Source organism: Schistocerca cancellata, chromosome 3 (genome assembly GCF_023864275.1).
Source record: "Schistocerca cancellata isolate TAMUIC-IGC-003103 chromosome 3, iqSchCanc2.1, whole genome shotgun sequence".
NCBI classification, from domain to species: Eukaryota; Metazoa; Arthropoda; class Insecta; order Orthoptera; family Acrididae; genus Schistocerca; species Schistocerca cancellata.
The window spans coordinates 626,892,881-626,914,282 of record NC_064628.1 but is presented as its reverse complement, the minus strand read 5'-3'; the positions used below and the strand labels follow the sequence as shown (position 1 = coordinate 626,914,282).

The window sequence follows — 21,402 nt, the reverse complement described above, 5'->3', positions numbered from 1 at the left end:
AAGAAAACATCTCGTTTCGTACTATCGCTAAATAAAGGAGAGAGTTTCACGGAAATGATACGCGAGTTGAGGTGGCAATCATTAAGACAAAGGCGATTTTCGATGCGCCGGGATACTTTCACACAATTTCAAACTCGAGCTTTCTCATCTGACTGCAAAAATACAGTATTTTGTAGGCGCCCACCTACATATGGAGGAATGATCATCGCAATAAAATAAGGTAAATTAGAGCTCGCATGGAGAGATTTAAGTGTTCCTTTTTCTCGTGTGCTGTTCTCGAGTGGAACGGTAGATAAATAGAGCAACAGTGGTTCGATGAACCCATCACGTGGCACTTAAGTGTGAATTGCAGATTAGAAATGTAGATGTAAAACGAAGAGATCTCTGGCACCCAGATACAGGTTAAAAACCGTGCACTCTGACACAATGACCAAAGCACTATCACTTGTTGCTTCACCGCCATTGTCACCCAAGTTACTGTGTGCTGGTATCTTGCAAGTGTGATTTTTTCTCAATAAAATATAAGGTCAAGTTGGTGGTGTTTCCTAATTAGCCACTCTACTAACCCGTGTTAGAACAGTCGGGTGCGCCACACAGAGCTTTGCAAGCTAGTCCTCCCCTCTAAGCGGTCTTCAGCGATTTACATACCGGTTTTCCGCTGGCGGTCGGACAAAAAGATTAAAAACTGGAAAGTGGGGAACTGAGCGGACCTTACACGCACGCCGCACTATGAAGAACTTCCGCCTAATGGTTAAAGGCGTTTCCCGAACCTCACAAGGAAAACTCCCCATCGCGCCCCCTCAGATTTAGTGGGAAGATGGCCCAGTGGAGAGCCCTTCAAATATTGAACACAGATCAAGCATGAAACCAGGACTAAAGTGCACGGAACTGTGAAAAAAGAAGAAAAATAGAGTGAGCGATCCAAGCTCAAAATGTGCAACATCGAGCGACGTGGAAAAGCCGCGGCGTCGTGGCTATGCGGTCGCGGTGTTGGAGTGCAAAGCGCGAGATCTGGGTCCTAATCTCCCTCACGCCCGATTTCTTTTTCCCCACAAAATTATGAACTATCCGTCCGGTCAATGACGTTTCTGTTCTCTGTACTCAAAGTTATGTCAGTGGCGTGTGTAACGTTCATTAGCAACAGCGAGGTGAAAGGAAGGCGCCTATAATCAAACCTGATTCTGCACAACTACTCTATTAGCAGCCGAAAGGAAATAGCTCTCGAATGGGAACGGCAAACGTTTGATGACAAAGTGACATGTTAAACGAATCCTCCAACAGCAAACACGTCTGGCGTGTCATACACGTCATTGATGACAGCATATGTATCTTTGACAGCAATCTCTAAACGATGCACCTAACTTGTCCACCTGGTGAATGAGTGAGATACGCCTCCTTGCCCGATTTAGGTATTCGTATGAATGTGAATGTGATCACTCCCAAGGAAATGATGAAAACATAATACTTTGCCACATGAGCTGCAATACGAGAACACAACTGTGTCAAAGTCACACAGTTTTCCCTGTGCTCTATCAAAACATACGTCTTTAACGTTTTTGAGGTTTTCCACATGTACACCATCAAATCCTGCACATATCCAAGCAAATCTGAACATGTCCTGGAATGTCGGAGGGTGCGGCTTATTATGTGTGAGAGCTTCGACATCGATAATAGACACACGATCTTGAAACAAAACTGTTCTTTGTATGTGTGCAGCTTTGCAAAAACTTATAGTCTTTTCACAAAGTATTTCACTTTTCTAAAGCCAAACACATCTATGAGGTGTACATCAGCTAACGCACGTTTGAAAGAATTTCTGCTTGGTTTGGTGCCTGCATAAAGTCTAAGAACAAGCAACAGAGTACAGTGAACACAATAGTACTGAAAACATGTTTTGTGAAAAAAGATGAGACTTTTTATACGCAGCGCAGCCGTCACTGAACAAGGGCTCTGTAAAATAATAACAGGGAGGATCGGTCTACCCCCATCGGTTGGGGTGGACGCTACAGCGTTAGCGGCTATTGCAAAAAGGCTAGCGCTTTAAGACGCTTCCCTGAGGGACACCATTCGTCTGGCTATGTCGATATGGGAGTGCATCGCCAACTCGGAACGTAAAATACCGACCTGAGAGGAAGGCTCGAACTATAACAGGAGGACAACCCCAAAAGTTCCCGACTATATAGTTTTTGTACGAAAGTATCCTGGTGCAGCATGCAGATACAATGATTCAGGAGTTTCGAAACAAGGCACATTTCGCTGCGCAGTGAAACAGTCATTCCAAAAACCAGGACACTCTAGGCCATTTCCTCGAGATATCGTTCACTCAGAAGCGCTGGTATGCAGGCGAACTTCTGTGAAGTATGGAACCCAATACAGAGATTCTAAGAAAGGACGACGAATTTACCAAAGACAGAATTCAAGATAGGATAGGGCAAGAATAAGAAACGAAAACGACTGTGTACTTTTTAAGAGGAACAATCGCATAATTCGCCTAAAACGTTTAGGGAAACCATACAAAACCTGAATTTGAATAGCCGGACGGAGATTTGAAGGCCGTCCATCCTGCATGTGAATCCAAAGTCTTAAATATTGCGACACCTCTCTCCAAATATAATATCAACTTGACTGTTTAATTGCTAACAAACTAAAGACTCTGAGGTGGACCTGCCATAAAAATATCTTAAAATATATTGTTCAATAGTATGTTACAAAATTTAAATTATAAGAAAGTTTTTCGAATATTTTCCACGCAAAAGGTAAATAACTGCATCCACTTTTAGGATAATTTACACGCCTTCAGTTACGCCACTTCAAGACATACAGACAGTTTCAAACTGTAACATTTGTCTTACTCTGTTAAACATTTAACATAAGTTCTTAGGTAACCACATATTATATTCCACCTGCATAGAGTGTTGTGCATCAAATTTGTTTCTTAACTCTGAAATTACACTCTACCCAATGGACAATATTAAGCACAATAAATAATTAAACTTTCAATATTATAAGTGAAATGGTTACTATCCTATTTATTTTGCTTAACATTGTCCACTGGGTGAAGTGTAATGTGAATGTTAAGAAGCAAGTTTGATGCACAACACTATATGCAAGTGGAATTTATCTTCGCTTATAATGTTTGGTTTCCTAAGAACTAGTGCCCTTTCCAGATGCTCGTCAGTTGTTTCTTCAAGATGGCCCAGTAAACCGAAAACTAGTCTGAAATTTAAAACAATCAGTAGATAAAAACTGTGTACTTGTTATTCAACCTTGGTATCGCTCTACCAACAAGTAACGGAAGAATCTATAAAAAAGATAACTTTAACATAAGATTATATCTGTTAATTAGTACATTACGAAGCCATTTTAAATTCGTAACTTCAGTCAATGATTGTACGAAATACTGAAAACCAAATTATTGTTGCCCCTGGAGCCGTTAGATAAACAACCTGCAACTGGAACAGAACATCACGAACCATGAACCGGGTTACCCGTTTAATAATACTGTATAAACAGTACAAATGTCACCAGCTAGCGAAAGCTTCACAAATGATTACATGAAATAATGGCGAGAAACGCGTACCGTTGCTTTCAGCTGTTAAGAGGTCCCTTGCTTCCTAACGACATTTGCTTGATAAAGTGCCGTATTAGTAAGTTTCATCTTGTTATTTGAAGCGCGTTTTGACGACTTATTCAACGCATTCAATACACCGAACTACCAAATGACTTATTTTGAGAGATAATTAAATGATACAAAAAATTGCTGGAATTCTGGGGCACTCGAGAATTTGACCACGCTGGTAACATTCTCTGCCATCCCTGGTACTGAAATCAAGTGCCATCTCTGCTAAACAGTTATCGAGTTCTCAGTCACTGCAGAGGGCCGCTACAGGCGCTGCGGAAAGAATGTCGCAGGTCGCTTCTAGAATACGCAGTAGCAGCGGATCTTGCAGACTTCGCTAGGCAGCGATAAGACAGTGCGTCCCACAACTTCCGCTGAGACGAAGCCTGGTGCGACGACCGCCAACAGACAGCTGAATGAACGTCGACACAGCTGTTAGTGGCTCCATAAGCCCACTGCTGCTGCAGTTCTCCTAGTTTTAGCTGACCAGCTAAGGCGTGCACAAAGCAGTAAGATACTATGTGCCATGGAGGAAAGGGAACGCTTCGGTACTAGTATCGCTATTAACTAACGCAATAAAGGGAAATATAGACATGTCTGATCAGAAATATCAGGACACCATATTAAAAGGTGGACTTGACCGCTACGTCTCATGAAAGGTGTTCAAATGGCTCTGAGCACTATGGGACTTAACATCTGTGGTCATCAGTCCCCTAGAACTTTGAACTACTTAAACCTAACTAACCTAAGGACATCACACACATCCATGCCCGAGGCAGGATTCGAACCTGCGACCGTAGCAGTCGCGCGGTTCCGGACTGAGCGCCTAGAACCGCTAGACCACCGCGGCCGGCCATGAAAGTTGTATCCGCCAGTATAAAAGAAAGGAGGATTATGATATCAGTAGAGAAGCCGTAACAGCAAAGTGGATCGATTAGATGAATTCAGTTACTTTGAACGTGGACTAGTCACTGGATGTCACCTGAGTAAAAAGTCCATCACAGACACTTCAACCCTTCTAAAGCTGCCCAAGTCTATTGTTGATGATGTGATTATGCAGTAGAAACGCGAAGGAACAACCACAGGTAAGCGAAGACTCGGTGAACCTCATACTCTGACGAATAGGGACCGCCGAGCATTGTGGGGCTGGAGGGTGATTGTACACACATAAAAAAATGTTTTGCATCGCCCTGGTCCCGAGAACTCCCGAAGATAGACGTTGACTGTGGATATTGTTTCACAGACACAGCCCCTTTGACTGTTCTCAGAGTCGTCACTAAACCCGCCCAAAGACGTTAACAACCATGCATGAGCTACGCCTATTAGACGGAGGGTGTCCGACAGCCGATCAGTTCCAGTCATTTCACCACGTAGGAGGTATACGGCTCGTGTTGTCCGTAGTTCAGCCGTGCCTAGACGGTCAATACCGCGGTTCCGTCGCGTCCGCATTGTTACTTTGTGCCAGGAAGGGTTCTTAAAAAGGAAAGTGCAGAGGCGTCTCGTAGTAAACGAAAGTGATGTTGTTCGGACATGGAGAAGACACAGAGAGACAGAAACTATCGATTGCATATCTCGCTCAGGCCGCCCAAGGGTTACTACTACAGTGGATGACCGCTACCTGCGGATTTTGGCTCCGAGGAACCCTGACAGCAACGCCAACATGTTGAATAATGCTTTTCGTGCAGCCACAGGACATTGTATTACGACTCAAACTGTGCGCTATAGGCTGCATGACGCGCAACTTCACTCCCGACGTCCATGGCGAGGTCCATCTTTGCAACCACGACACCATGGGGCCCGACAACATGAGGAATTGACCGCTCAGGATTGGCGATGAGTGTCGCTTATGTTTTCAAACAGGCAATCGTCGGAGACGTGTTTGGAGGCAAACCGGTAAGGCTGAACGCCTTAGGCACTCTGTCCAGCGAGTGCAGCAAGGTGGAAGTTCCCTGCTGTTTTGGGGTGGCATTATGTGGGGCCGACGTACGCCGCTGGTGGTCATGGAAGGCGCCGTAACGGCTGCACGATACGTGAATGCCATCCTCCGACCGGTAGTGCAACCATATCGGCAGCAAATTGCGGCCCCATCGTGCACATCTTGTGAATTATTTCCTTCACGATAACGACATCATTCGCCAGACATGAACCCTGTCGAACATGCCTGGGATAGATGGAAAAGGGCTGATTATGGACGACGTGACCCACCAACCGCTCTGATGAATCTATGCTGAATCGCTGTTGAGGAGTGGGACAATCGGGATCAACAGTGCCTTGATGAACTTGTGGGCGACGAATACAGGTATGCATCAATGCAAGAGGACGTGCTACTGGGTATTAGAGGTATCGGCGTGTACAGAAATCTGGACTACCACCTCTGAAGGTCTCGATGTATGGTGGTACAACATGCAGTGTGTGGTTTTCATGAGCAATAAAAAGTGCGGAAATGATGTTTATGTTGATCTCTATTCCAATTTTCTGTACAGGTTCCGGAACTCTCGGAACCGAAAAGATGCAAAAATTTTTTTGATGTGTATCAAAAAACGCATGAAAACGGAGGAAGGAATTACTCGTGAGCTCCAAAGTACTGCCAGTAGTCCAGCTAGCGCAATTACTGTGTGTAGGGAGTTACAAATTATGGGCTACAAGAGTCTAAGAGTTCCTCATGAGCCGCACATTTCTGTAGTCACAGCCGCGCGGGGTAGCAGCGTGGTCTGGGGCGTCCTGTCACGGTTCACGCGGCTCCTTACGTCGGAAGTTCGAATCCTCCCTCGGGCATGGGTGTGTTGTTGTCCTTAGCGTAAGTTAGTTTAAGTGAGGTTAAGTATTGTGTAAGCTTAGGGACCGATGACCTTGGCAATTTGGTCTCATTAGATCTTACCACAAATTTCCAAAATTTCTGTATTCAGCCCTAAACGGCGCTTGAGATGGCCCAAAGAGCGACGCCACTAGACAGTGGATGACTGGAAACGAGTGATTTGGAGTGATGAGTCACACAGTGCCCCGTAGCAATCCGATGGAAGGGTTTGGGTTTGGCGAATACCAGGAGAACTTACCTGCCATCGTGTGTAGTACCAAGAGTGTAGTACAGAGGAGGCGGTGTTACGTCATAGAGGTATTTTTCGTGGTTAGGATGCGGTGATCTTACTGCGCTTAGGCAAACGCTAAATACGGAAGTATTTGAACATGTTGGACAGCATTATATACTGCGTATCGTACAGCAACAGTCCAGAGACGATAGTCGTTGTATCAGCATGACAATGCACTGTTTCACAAAAAAACATCTGTGAGGCGATGATTTGCGGACAGTAACAAATCCTGAAATGGAGTGGCTCGCCCAGAGTCCCGACTTGAACCCGGTGGAAGAGCTTTGGAACTAGTTAGGAAGTCGACTTCGCGCCGTACCAAAGTGTCGATTCTCACAACCTCCTCTGGTTTCAGCTCTTGAGGATGAATGTGCTACCATTCCTCCACAGACATTCAGACACCTCACTGAAAGTGTCGTCAACACAGTTCAAGCCGCCATAAAGGCGAAGAGTGGTCACATCCCATATTGAGTCCACTGATAGGTGTCCGACTACTTTTTGATCAGATAGTCTCGATCCAGTAAACAAATTTGTTTTCGGACCCGAAGCTGATCTTGTTCGAAAGGGAGTGTAGAGTTCGAGTACCTAAACTACAATACACACCATTATACGAAAATCTTCCAAAAAATCAGAGATCTTTTTTTATTATTTTATTCCTCTCCTATTTCATTTCATTTCCTCTCTCCAATTCGCTCGTTGTTAGTACTGTTATCATTATGGTTACAGTCCGAAAACAGGTTTGAAGCACATTTGCATGCCTCTTCATCTCTTCGTAACTGTTGCATCGCTACAGCCACTTGAATCTACTTACTGTAGCCAAGTCTTGATATCCCTCTACAATTGTTACTCCCCAGCTCTTCCCCACGTCATAAATCATAAAATTAAATGTGGCTCAGGTTGTGCTCAGCCAACCTGCCCTTTCTTTTAAACAAGTTTTGCCATAAATTTATTTTCTCAAAGATTAGATGCAGTACCTCTTCAGCAGCAACACGATCTACTCATAACGTTCAACGTTCTTCTGCAGGTTCAAATCTCAAAAAAAAATCTATTGAGCTCTTGTCTGTAGGCCTACAGTTATAATCCACATTTCAGAAATATTATTAGTATTACATCTATTATTATGATTATTGTATTTTTTCATAGCCTAATTAGGCGGTGAGTAGTGAGGCAAATTAGTGCTCATTAATTAAGTGTCATACATAGCCTAAGATAAAGAAGAGAAGATGATTGCGCACTACCAGAAAGTTTTCTTCTTAATGGGAACAAGGTTATACGAGGGCAATTTTTTCTTTGAAGGGCCGATTGGTCGCGAAATAAAAACCATAGTGAATATCCGATTAAACTCGATGTAGATGTGTTACCTGTGCTTCTGCATGACTGTCAGTTGTATAGTTGCATCATGTCGCATTCTTCAGTTCTGGGGGCACAGACAACAAATGAAAAAGCTTAGAAAAATAGAGTCTTCCACCAAATGTGAAGAGCATGCTGTCATTCGCTAAGGTTTACCGCCTGATTTCACTCACCCCGCATAACATAATTATCATGCATGACAGCAAAGTGTGGGAATGTTGCAGGAACCCAACCACAGCTGCAATAAAAGCGCTTCTGCAGTGTTTTAGATGGAAAGTGTTTGATCACCCGCTATACAGCTCGGACGTGGTTTCCCCTGATTTTCATCTCTTTGCTCATCTCTTTTCATCTCTTTGGCTATGAGGGCAACATTTGACATAGATAGCTAGCAGCAGACCAGTGTTGAGAATTGCTGGAAAGCACAGGCAACTACCTTCTAGGATGAGAATATTGGGAAGTTGGTACAACGCTACAACAAATGTCTAACTCGTCGTAGTGATTATGTAGGGAAGTACCTGAGAGGTATAGCTAAATTTTATAAATACATACCGTCGACATTTGCATTGTTGTGAACTATTTTCAGTATAATACAGATATAAAGATAAGTTGAGGAGGAAACCAAACGAAATGCAGTAAATCTGTAACGAGGCGCCAGAGACCGTGGGTCCCTTACTCCAAAATACTCAGAAGGTATTCCTGAACAACCTCTGAATGCTTGTTGGTGTTCTGGTCCACTCTGTGTGTGAAATGTTCAGAACAAAAGTATTTCGTGGTTTACGCGATGGATGATTAACACCACCGTCGTTTGTTGTTATCGAGGGTCTTACCGCAGTGGTAACACCGGTGCCCGTCATATGACCGAAGTTAAGCGCTGTCGGGCTTGGCTAGTACTTGGATGGGGACCATCCGGTTGGCCGAGCGCTGTTGACAAGCAGGGCGCACTCAGCCCTTGCAAGGCAAACTGAGGAGCTACTTGATGGAGAAGTAGCGGCTCCGGTCTCATAAACTGACATCCGGCCGGGAGAGTGGTGTGCTGACCACAGGCCCATCCATATCCGCATCCACCGACGCCTGTGGGCTGAGGATGACACGGCGGCCGGTTGATACCGTTGGGCCTTCATGGCGTGTTTGGGCGGAGTTTAGTTTAGTTTTAGTCGTTTGTTGTTACAGCCCTTGATCTGTTATGTCTTTTTAATGGTTCTGTCGAAGGCCTGCCAGCCTGTGCTATGTAATCGTTTTCCTTTTGCGCTCTTGCTGGATCTCAATGTACATAATACTGTCATTCCTGTTCTATGATCTCACTTACGGCAGTTTTAACAAAGATGTTTCACCTGCTTGATACTTCTGTTTTCTTTTTGCGAATTACGCAAGCGACAGCAGTAAAGACGGATAATAATGTCTCCTTTCGACTTGTAAGCACATACTAAAAACGGCAAACACATGTTGCAGACTCTTTGTTTTATGTCCAGTAGACTGTTGACGTAATATCTTCGCTTATGACCTTCTTCTTTGGTTAGTAACCTCAAACCTATGCCGTACAAAAAACAAAATATCTTGGCGTAATTTTTAGAATCAAGTACAATACTCGAAACTGTTCTTTCATACCTTCTTCGTTCGTGGTATTCTCATTTGACGCTTCTTTTCTACGAACATACTTATCTGGTGCACTTATTTTCTAGTGTTTTTCTTTTTCAGTTTCTTCACTCATACACCTTGTTTGCTTCTTTTTCGACGATGCTAGTATACTTGTTTTATTGCCCATTGAGGAATTTACAAAGTTTTCACTCCATCCATCTTAATGGCCGTTCATTCCACTAATATTCGATGTCTGGTGAAGTGTTTAATCAGGAACGTCAACTTCGCTACTTTTCGCGAGACAGTGCACTACTTTCTCCTTGTTCTTGGGCTGACTGTTATAGAAGTTCGATAATCAGAGCCCACATTAGTTTGTCAGCGCGCAAGTAGTCTTCTCCGTGAATTAAGGAGGAAAATACCGAACATTGTTTAGTTATAAGGGGCAGCGAAGATGGAAAAAGTATGTAAATTGTTTAGTATTTCATAAGTAATCCCCAAAATTGTTAACACATACGCCATTGTGAGACGGTCAGTGTCTTCATGGGAAAATGTTTGCGGTTGCCTACGAATCCTTGCTTGTATCCACACGTATACCTCTTCGACCGAAGCAAATCGATGGTCACAAATGTCTTTCTTCAGGGCTCCAAAAATATGGAAATCGCGTGGGCAGAGATCGGGTTGTATTGAGGGCGTGTAACGGCTTTCCAGTGAAACTTTCGCAGCGTACTCGAAACATGTGGGAGGGTCCACATGTTGGCAAGGCTCTTTCGTCTACGCTGAAGAAGTTATGCTGGAAGGCCGTTACACATCCTCCACTCAGTCCTGATCTCTCCCCGTGCGATTTCCATATTTTTGGAGTCCTGAAGAAAAACATTCGTGGCGGTCGATTTTCATCGGACGAAGACCTGCACGGCGGGGTACAACCGTGGATCCGTAAGCAACCGCAAACTTTTTCCCATGACGACAATGACCATCTCACAATGGTGTATATGTGTTAACAGTTATGGCGATTACTTTTGAAATAATAAGCAGTTTGCTTGCTTTTTTGCATTCGTCTCATTACTGGCGCTTATAATACTTACAAAATTAAATACACTATTATCTGTGCTGCTTCAGCCATTTTGGACTTATTAATTGATTAAGCACCACTTTCCAGTCCAGGCCGCGAAATATCAAGCTCTCATCGGGCGTTTTGACGTCACAACTCTTAATTATACACGACACTTCTGTTCACCATGGACCTCAAAACTAGTCTCAGTCCTGGTCTGAGAGTGGCCCCACTCCAAAAATTACTACAATGCACTTTTTTTCCTTTACATTGGAAATAACGCCATACAGTCAATCACACTAAGGTATGAACCGTCTTTTTTCCACAGAATAGTGAGTGTATCCGTGTTTTGTCGATGACTGTGAATAGTACCTACGAAGTTTAGTGTTATGTTTGTGTTGTTATGGATAATTATGAAACCGAGAAGTATGTCAAACTTGGTGTGTACTGTAATCCGCTCGAACCAGTAAGTAAAATAGTGCAGTGGACTCATATTACACAAGACTGGGGTGCAAATCCCTATCCAACGTTGGGTTTAGTGTTGTTTTTATAAATCTCTCTACGTGAATGATAGGATAGTTTCTTTGAAAATTCCTCCGCTGATTCCTTTCTTCCCCTTCTCCAGCAGATCCAGAGCTCCAATGACACCGACGTCGACGGGACGTTAAACAGTAGCTCTCATTCCATTCTTGCAAGCAGTACTAGCTAAGCAGGCAATCAACTTTCTCTATGCGACGGGCCGATAACCTTCAACATTTTGAAATGGTTTCGAATTTAATCCCGACCACTGGTTGAAATAAAAGCAATAGGAATGAGGACATGGAGAGCCACAAAACATTCTGAACTGAAAGAAAATTAAATGAACAAATACTAAAAGAAATTGAAGAGAAAATTTTATGAACGTGATACAGAGAAGAAAAATGAAATTAATTTTACATCTAATTAGATGTAACAGCTTCATAAAACAAACATGTTTACAGGAAAAATACTGGGAAAATATCGAGAGACAGGCCCAGAGTATTCATATCGCTATGTGTTACCGGTGGAATGAACTACAGCAACTACTACCAAATGGTGCAGATGGTGAGAGAGAAAGGATGGCTGCATCAGAAAGGTGGTAACCATGGTTGGTAGGTTGTCAGGAACTGTGCTATCATATCTCCACCTCTCAGCGGCCAAACGCTGACGAAGAAAATATTATTTCACTAACGGGTTTCGAACTGGCAAATTCCGGGCCGAGTACAGTTCGAATTGTGTGTGTTGTGATCTCAGGTATGGAAACTGGTAAACATTAGGGGAACTAATACACGGAAAGTCATCGAATAAAACAGAAGTAATATCCGGCGTTCCCCAAGGACGTGTTATAGGCCCTCTATTGTTCCTGATCTATATTAACGACATGGAGATAATCTGAGTAGCCGTCTTGGATTGTTTGCAGATGATGCTGTCATTTACCGTCTTATAAAGTCGTCAGATGCTCAAAACGACTTGTAAAATGATTTAGATAAGATATCTGTATGGTACGAAAAGTGGCAATTGACCCAAAATAAAGAAAAATGTGAAGTTATTCACATGAGTACTAAAAGAAATCAGCTAAATTTCGATTACGCGATAAGTCACACGAATCTGAAGGCTGTAAATTCAGCTAAATACTTAGGGATTACAGTTACTAATAACCTAAATTGGAACGATCACATAGATGATATTGTGGGTAGAGCAAACCAAAGACTGCGATTCACTGGCAGAACACTTAGATGGTGCAACAGGTCTACTAAAGAGACTGCTTACACCACGCTTGTCCGCCCTATTCTGGAGTATTGCTGTGCGGTGTGGGATCCACATCAGGGGGGACTGACGGATGACATCGAAAAAGTACGAAGAAGGGCAGCTCGTTTTGTATTATCGCGAAATAGGGGAGAAAGTGTCACAGACATGATACCTGAATGGGAGTGGCAATCATTTAAACAAAGGCGACGGGATCTTCTCATGAAATTTCAATCACCAGTTTTCTCCTCCGATTGCGAAAACATTGTTGCTACCCACCTACTTAGGGCGAAATGATCATCATGATAAAATAAGAGAAATCAGGACTCACACAGAAAAATTTAAGCGCTCGTTTTTCCCGCGTGCCGTTCGAGAGTGGAACGGTAGAGACAGCTTGAAGGTGGTTCACTGAACCCTCTAACAGGCACTTTATTGTGAATAGCAGAGTACGCACATAGATGTAGATGTAGAAACTATGTTATTTCTTTCACGGCGTTGAGTCGTCTGAGAGAAATACTACGCTTTGATGAAAGTTAGGTGGTATCTTCTCCTCTTTTTCGTGGCCTTCTTCCGTCTCTTCACTGGGTCGGCACCTTAATCTGGATTTGGCAGTGTTAGTGGTAGACGATGGCCGGATGTCCTTTCTGTCACCAGGGAATTTCTATACCCCCTTTGTCTGCGTCTAGTATTATCCCATACGATAGAATGAGAAAGTTTTCGAAATGTTTGCGAATCGTGTAACTGAGACGGAACATGGAAACTAGCCCGGTATTCACCTCGTCGGTTATGGAAAATCGCCTAAAAGCCACATTCAGTCCTGAAGGCACACCGGCCCTCGTCGTTAATCCGCCGGTGCCGACGACGGCGCGTCTACCCGGATCCCGGAAGCCGCATGTCAATGCGCGCGGTCATGCAGGCTGTTCGAGAGAGGTAAGTAGTGAAATGGATACGAAAGTCAGTGACTAAGGCTGACATTATGCCTTGTATTTATAATTCTTTAACGTAGACACAAATAAAAAGCGAATCAACATATCACGGACCTCATCCAGTTAATCAATACGTTTTCCTTTCCACTTAGAAATTTAGGTTAGTGATAGAATACCAATAAGAAAACACACATTCTTTCTTGTTATATTAATGAGTGGGTCACCAACCATATAAAACATAACAAATAAACAGAAATAATATTCGATTGTTCGTAATAAGTAGACAATCCATTATTTTTTTTAGCATCAATCGAGTTGTGTTAAGTTGGTAACCACTGATCTTAAAACAAAACAAAAAATAAAAAAAAGTCAGTCATTTATGGTATCAATACAGCTCAATTTAGGATGAATTTCGGTACGTCAAAGATAAAAATAATTTTCATATTGACTCTTCATCCCTCTTTAGCGAGCAGAATGGAGATTTATCTTTCTGCAAGACAAATTCTTTGTTTTCGCATCACTGTATTCAATACATGAACCTCTCCTACGTTATTTCTTAAAACGACATCATAGTTATCATTTTTTGTGGCACTAACATGTCATTTTTTGAGAACAAAATACGTGAACTCTCGCTGCACTGTCTTGATTTTTGGAAGTAGCATGGTAGACGGTAGGCGCTTGTACATGCAACACTTCTGTTTGTGTTCACGCGAGCATGTCTATTTTTGTCTTCCTCGTTCCAGTCTCGTGGACGTAATTAACAAGTTAACGACTGTTTCACTTGACTTTTCTGTCAACAGCCGTAATGAGATTTTTGAAGTTGACAAGCTTCAATTTCTTCGACACTGGTCATGAAGCGTTATTATTCAGAATGAGCCAGAACTCCACTGACAAACTTTTAGTGGTTGTGCAGGGAAACCTCTTGAGAATTTTGGTATAAGGGATTGACGATCTAAGGCGTCTCGTGAGTAATAACGTAATTATGATTTAAAGAAATGTATTCCCAAATTGCGAATGAGGTACCACAACAGCTCATGGAAACAAGACACATAGATCATATCGTTGCATTTTGTACTGTTGTACACCATTCTCAGTGCAGTACAGATACAAAGCTAATTGGAACAAGAAGCTAAACGAATGCAATAGCTTTGTAACAAGCCTCCTGAGACGGCGGGTCCCTTATACCAAAATACCCAGGGATTATCCCTGATCAACCTTGGAAAGTTTGTCAGTGGGGTTATGGTTCGCTCTTTATATAAAACGTACTGCAAGTGTACTCGCAAACGTATGCTGATGGTGGAACAGATTTACCGAAACATTTCTCATTTCTTAAAAAATAATAAAATAAAAACTGGGTCTTGCAAGAAGGCGCATCTCCATCCATCCATCCATTCATTATGTTCCAAGCTGGGGAAAACAAAGAAAAATAGTTACAAAACACTTAAAATTTATTTAAAACCGCTTCCAAGTTCATAGTGGTGGCCGATGGCTCCTTAACGATCTGTGTGACGGTGGTGTTTTATTTTCTCTCCCTATATCTTTCTCTCTTTCTCTCTTCCTATCTCTCTCTCTCGCTCTCTCTCTTTTCGTTCTCAACTTTCTTCATACACGGCGTACTTCTGTAACATACATAGTTCTATACAGGCAATATACAGAGTGCGAAAAAAAAAATTGACCAAAAGAGTACAGCAGAAAGACAGGACCAAACGATGTAATTTGAGTACAGAAACTGGTAGTCGCAGCTGAATATTTACGGCGCTATGCCAGAGTGAAACGACGTACTTACGTTAATTAAGCGGTGGCAAGTCCATGTATGTGAGCATACTCGTTTTTCACTTACTTTGACCTTTCTAGAACATATTGAAATATGAAATAAGGACATCCGATTGTTGTCATTTGTAAAGTGATACATGGTGCGTCAGGTATTACGACACATGTGTATGTGATGATTTAAGTTTGCTTGCTCTCATCGTGACGGCTAGTTAGTACGAAGATTTTGTTTATGTATACATTTTCTGTGAATTACATTTCATTTTGAGTAAAGACGTTCACATGTCTGATTGCGATAACATCACTGTAGTGCCGAAAATGCGCAACTTCCTATACTCAAATTCCTTTGTTTGGTGCTGTCTTTCTGCCCTACACTTTTGGTCAAATTGTTTTTCGCACCCTGTATGTGCATTAAGTATCACCTGACAGAATTCTTTACGTACCCACCAGCAGTAGAGTAGGTAAAATATTGTAATTCACCTGACGAGTAACGCGCCGCGAATAAAATTATCGGTGTATGCACAGCAGAGAATGACGTTTATTTTATTTGAATCAAGGGCCTCAGATTTTTTTTTAGAAAGTCAAAGAGAATCTACTGCTCAAACGTCCTGTGGAGTACAAAATTCCAAGGAAATAACATTACCTATCAGAATAAATTTAGTCTTCCCTTTTTCATTTTTCACTAGTTCAATGATGAAGGGTTATGAGAACTACTGATCAGTCGGTATTTAGGTCACGTAACTGGTAAAAGATTGTGTAATAAGCGGAATGGCCGTTTTATGAAAGGTCTCTGCATAGCAGCAACTCAAATACTTAAGTTTGTAAAAGTAGGATAGACCTTTCTGAGAGTAACTACAGGATTACAGACACAACTATGGAGTTCTGGTACTTGAATTACTGTGATCGGCTCAGTGACTGGTATAGATAGAAAAAACCCAAACAGTTCTTTTAAATACTATACTTCCGCATCTCGTATTCATTCGAGCGCTACAACCTGTAGGCATGAGCTTCTGATAAAGAGTAGTCGTGTTCCCTTGAAAGAAAAGCGTTATTCACTAATGACATTTCTTTTCCTTTCTTGTGATAGCGAACTGGAATGTCGACAGAATGCCGCCTCGGCGCTGGCCTTGAGCGAAACAACTAAAGCGATGACAGTCAAGGCTAGGCTTCCACGAACTCAGGACCGCCGTAGGACGGGCATTCTACCAACTGGCAATTCGTTTCTTTTCAGACAAACGATTTACTTCATTGTCTTTTGATAGGACATGCGTAAGACAGTGCCGCCTTACCTACTGATGAACAGAGCCTTTTGTCGGTTATGACTGAGCAGCATATATTTAAGAACAAGAACTTGTGAAAATTGCAACACATAACACATTCCAAACGTACATAGACTCTGGAATATCTCGATATAGCTTGTTCCAGGTTCAGAGAGCGACAAAAACTAACCAAGACGTGAAATTGTGTTCAAAGTCAAAAGGTGAAAATTATGCCTTCGTTTCCCAAGAAAAAAAATTATTTCAATAAAAAATACGGTACGGTTAATTCAGAGGCAGAGAATGAGGCAGGCATTGGCACATTCATCTGTATTTGAACACAATTTCTGTGTGCTCGCTCCACCACAACGATGTTTCTGTTTTCCGTATTGTATGTAATTTTGATACCTGTGATTTGACGTAAACTCTTTGTGATGTAAGTTCTTTTACTGTAGATAAAAGTGCTGTGTTATACCGGTATCACCGCTTACAACTGATGTCACGACAAATAGTCCCTTAACATCAGAACATGACAGCAAATGCATCTTAATATAATTAGTTTGTTTCCTTCCACGTGCTTATGTTTTGATGTATCTGAATCCGTTGTCCATATGGTGCTCTATTCAACCACTTTCCGCTTACAACAGCAAATTTCATTACAGCAGTACGTAATTTAAAACAGAGTTGCTGAACGCCGCCACTCAGAATTTTCCCACTAGCTGCTTATAAAAATATGTAGCACGAATTTTCAGTTATGAGCGCTATTATGTAGGCGTACTAATGACATGTGTCTCGCCTTTTCCTTGTTTACGAATGATTAACATCAAATTGTTACGGATGTTATGAACTTCAGCACTAGTCACAGTTCCATCACATGTGCCGTGTAGGAATCGCTTGTTTAACTCGCAACCACACGATGACTGTCCACGTATATTGTTAACAAGCTGGGCAGATGATTGAGGCGGAACATCTGTGACACATTACGGACTGACGACGATGCGCGAGTTCCAGCAAAGCGTCATAACGTAAAGGTAGTTAAAGTTCGATCTCTGCTATCGACTCACCTCTTCGCCGTATCAGTCGCAGCAGTGGCGGCAGCGCGTAGCGTAGTGTGGGCGCCGTTCTGCCAACGGACCGTTATATACCTCGCGCGCACCTCACCAGGCGCAACACTGCCGTTGACCGAACATTCTCTTCCTAGTGCGCTCACCTCGCCTTGCTTGTTTGGCAGCGCGCCAGCTGCAGGAAACTCGCTGACGCCATATTGGAAAAAAAGCCGCAGCGCCAGAGACTTTACGCTGCCGTCGCTCTGCCGTGTCGCGCAACCAAGGAGCGCTCACCTCGCGTCATGTTGTATCTCTGCCTATGGGTACATGCGTTGCGCGCGCATTGTGTTCGCCAACGACTATGTAACGCGTGTGTCCATGATGAAAAGTACAGGCAGAATAGGATAAAACTCGTTTGCTTTGACTAACAACGTCATATTTAAGTCACAGATGATAATTTGTTTATTTCTGAGCCATAGACAGGAAATATAGCGTCAAATTGTAAATTTAAATAAATGAATGTATCATTAAAAGAAAGAAATTTTGTACACATTTTGTTGTTGGTCGCCGCTTTAAAGAATCTGTGTACACATTTCAATTTACCAATGTATCCGCAATTGGTAAAAAATAGGATATCAATTTCAGCTTTGTTGTTCTTTTAGTCGTGGGTAATATTAGTATCTTACATAGGTCAACTAAAGTACAGGAAACCAATGTGGCCGGACGGTGTGGCCGAGCGGTTCTAGGCGCTTCAGTCTGGATCCGCGCGACCGCTACGGTCGCAGGTTCGAATCCTGCCTCGGGCATGGATGTGGCCTCGGGCTTGGATGTGTGTGATGTCCTTAGGTTAGTTAGATTTAATTAGTTCTAAGTTCTAGGCGACTGATGACCTAAAAAGTTAAGTCGCATAGTGCTCAGAGCCATTTGAACCATTTGAAGGGGTAAACCAGATGGCGCTATGGTTGGCCCGCTAGATGGCGCTGCCATAGGTCAAACGGATGTCAACTGCGTTTTTTTTAAAAATAGGAACCCCCATTTTTATTACATATTCGTGTAGTACGTAAAAAAGTATGAATGTTTTAGTTGGATCACTTTTTTCGCTTTGCGATAGATGGCGCTCTAATAGTCACAAACATACGGCTCACAACTTTAGACGAACACTTGGAAACAGATAGGTTTTTTAAATTAAAATACAGAAGTAGGTACGTTTGAACATTTTATTTCTGATGTTCCAATGTGATACATATACCTTTGTGATATCATTTCTGAGAACGCATGCTGTTACGGCGTGATTACCTGTAAATACCACATAAATGCAATAAATGCTCAAAATGATGTCCGTCAACCTCAATGCATTTCGCAATACGTGTAACGACATTCCTCTTAACAGCGAGTAGTTCGCCTTCCGTAATGTTCGCACATGCAGTGACAATGCGCTGACGCATGTTGTCAGGCGTTGTCGGTGGATCACGATAGCAAATATCATTCAACTTTCCCCACAGAAAGAAATCCGAGGACGTCAGATCCGGTGAACGTGCGGGCCATGGTATGGTGCTTCGACGACCAATCCACCTGTCATTAAATATGCTATTCAATACCCCTTCAACCGCACGCGAGCTATATGCCGGACATCCATCATGTTGAAAGTACATCGCCATTCTGTCATGCAGTGAAACATCTTGTAGTAACATCGGTAGAACATTACGAAGGAAATCAGCATACATTGCACCATTTAGATTGCCATCGTTAAAATGGGGACCAATTATCCTTCCTCCCATACTGCCGCACTATATATTAACCCGCCAAGGTAGCTGATGTTCCACTTGTCGCAGCCATCGTGGATTTTCCGTTGCCCAATAGTGCATATTATGCCGGTTTACGTTACCGCTGTTAGTGAATGACGCTTTGTCGCTAAATAGAACGCTTGCAAGAAATCTATCATCGTCCCGTAATTTCTTTTGTGCCCAGTGGCAGAACTGTACACGACGTTCGAAGTCGTCACCATTCAATTCCTGGTGCATAGAAATATGGTACGGGTGCAATCGATGTTGATGTAGCATCTCAACATCGACGTTTTTGAGATTCCCGATTCTCGCGCAATTTGTCCACTACTGATGTGCGGATTAGCCGCGACAGCAGCTAAAACACCTACTTGGGCATCATCATTTGTTGCAGGTCGTGGTTAACGTTTCACATGTGGCCGAACACTTCCTGTTTCCTTAAATAACGTAACTATCCGGCGAACGGTCCGGACACTTGGATGATGTCGTCCAATCTATCACAAAGAGGAAAAAAGTGGTCCAATTAAAACATTCTTATTTCTTTACGTACTACACGAATATGTAATAAAAAAATGGGGCTTCCTATTTAAAGAAACGCAATTGATATCCGTTTGACCTATGGCAGCGCCATCTAGCGGGCCAACCATAACGCCATCTGGTTTCCCCCTTCAAGCTAGACGAGTTTCGTTCTTTGTAGTTTTTTCGCTTGATGCTTATTTCGTGAGATCTTTGGCCCGGTCACTATCAGTGGACCACGTCAACTGAAATAAAAAATACTAGTGTTAGAGGTGTCGTTTTTTCCACCGTAGTTAATATCTGTGTCAACTGAGGACACCAACGCAAGAGTTGTAGTTTTCTTCGCAATAGGTGATTTGTATCTCTACAGAAGAACGGAATACCAATGTTAGTTACGTCACTTTGGTTCTCTTGGGTAATACTACTATCCTGTCAGTCAGTTGACCTGCATGGATCAACTAAGTTACAGGATACCAGTGTTAGGTACGTTGTTCCCTTCACTGTTGGTAATACTAATATCCTGTCCTTCAGTTGACCTATGTAGGTCCTCTGAAGATCAGGATACCGATGTTAGGTGATTTGTTCATTTCGCGGTTGTTAATATCAGAGCTTGCTTGGTTGCTTTTTCCCATGCTATCTTCATCCTCAGTCCAATGCCGGTTTATTGTATTTTTCGCGTAATATAATACGTTTTCCTGGTATTTTTGTTAGTATTTTCTTTTGTTGTTATGTTTGTAGTTCTGTTTTTAGATCGTACCCGCCCGAAACACCCTAGTTTCATTTCTTTTATGGACATTGATAAATCGCGATTTCTTTATATAATTTTCTTCTACAATTGTGAGTTCGCGTGATGTACATATGCAGTCTCTGTTTTCTGAGTTACATTTCTTTTTTCCCTTAAATTTTTAAGATTACGTTACAAAAATGGATTTACACATGAAAGTAAAAAGAGAAGGGAAATGATGCTATAACTTACGCTATACGTTGTTTTGAAGCAAGCGGGACCTGTCGTCATCTTAAATAGCCCAAAACAACAACAGACTAGTGTTCACTGTTGTTTCTTGTTAGTTATTTCTTTCGTGTGCACGAAATAGCTGTTTTAAATAGTAAAAATTACAGTCCTTGCGTGAATAACATAGTGTCAGCAAGTGATTCCGAACGTTTTTCTGTTCTTGAATGCGCATTTGCTCTAGTAATCCGATACATTTCGCCGCGTTAACGTAGACGTATTTCGAATAACAAAGATGCGAAGAGTGTGATATAAAAATGATGCTTTCGTAATCCATTTAATTCTGCTTTCACTGTATGTGTATCGATAGCATATGGAGCTGGAACTCCGAAACCAATGCTTGTTTGCTTACTAGTACTGTTTCTTGTTCGTCACATATTCAGCTTTCAACTCGTATACATGACATTTTTAATATTCACTTTTGCAAAGGACTTCCTAAGTGTTCTTTGTTAGCCCATAAACATGAGTAAAGAGGAGAGAAGCAAGGCATGCTAACGTATCTTGCGCATGTCAGCAAAGTGAACTATTATTGAAGGAGGTGTAACTCCATGCAGAAAGCTTTTATATCGCAACTTTATAGGAACTGAATTAAAAATTGATATTCTGCACTTCATTTACCTTTTGTAAGTGAGGGCCAGCTGCTGTGACCGAGCGGTTCT

At 42.3% G+C, this 21,402-nt stretch overlaps 1 protein-coding gene across 1 annotated transcript in view; it reads right to left on the bottom strand.

The window, feature by feature from the left end:
• The window catches only part of LOC126175554 (chitooligosaccharidolytic beta-N-acetylglucosaminidase), a 210,436-nt gene extending 192,790 nt beyond the window's left edge, over window positions 1–17,646 (bottom strand). The window contains exon 1 of the mRNA XM_049922401.1: window positions 17,456–17,646. The gene's annotated coding sequence lies outside the window, so the exon portion shown is untranslated. The remainder of the gene's footprint in view (window positions 1–17,455) is intronic.
• Between the last annotated feature and the right edge of the window lie 3,756 nt (window positions 17,647–21,402).